The following is a 305-nucleotide window of genomic DNA, read 5'->3' as shown; positions in this document are numbered from 1 at the left end:
TCTGTCAGCTGCCTATCGATCGGTAAGACCGGGTCGATCCCGTACACCACACGGTACGGCGATTCCCCCGTTGAAGGATGAGGGCTTGTCCTATACGCGAAAGCGCTTGCAGCACAGTACCTGTCCCACTCTCCCCCTTTGTCCATGACGGAGCACGCTAGCGCATTCCCCAATGTTTTCATGAACGACTCGACTACCCCATTTGCTTGCGGATTATAAGGGCAGATGCGCAGCTTCTGGACCCCCCACCGGAATAGCAGGTCCTGGAGAAGCTTCGCGTTGAATACCTTAGCGTTGTCTGTCAA

This window comes from Cystoisospora suis (assembly GCF_002600585.1).
Source record: "Cystoisospora suis strain Wien I chromosome Unknown contig_2692, whole genome shotgun sequence".
In the NCBI taxonomy this organism is placed as follows: Eukaryota; Apicomplexa; class Conoidasida; order Eucoccidiorida; family Sarcocystidae; genus Cystoisospora; species Cystoisospora suis.
The sequence above is the reverse complement of the archived record's forward strand: the minus strand, read 5'-3'. Positions refer to the sequence as shown.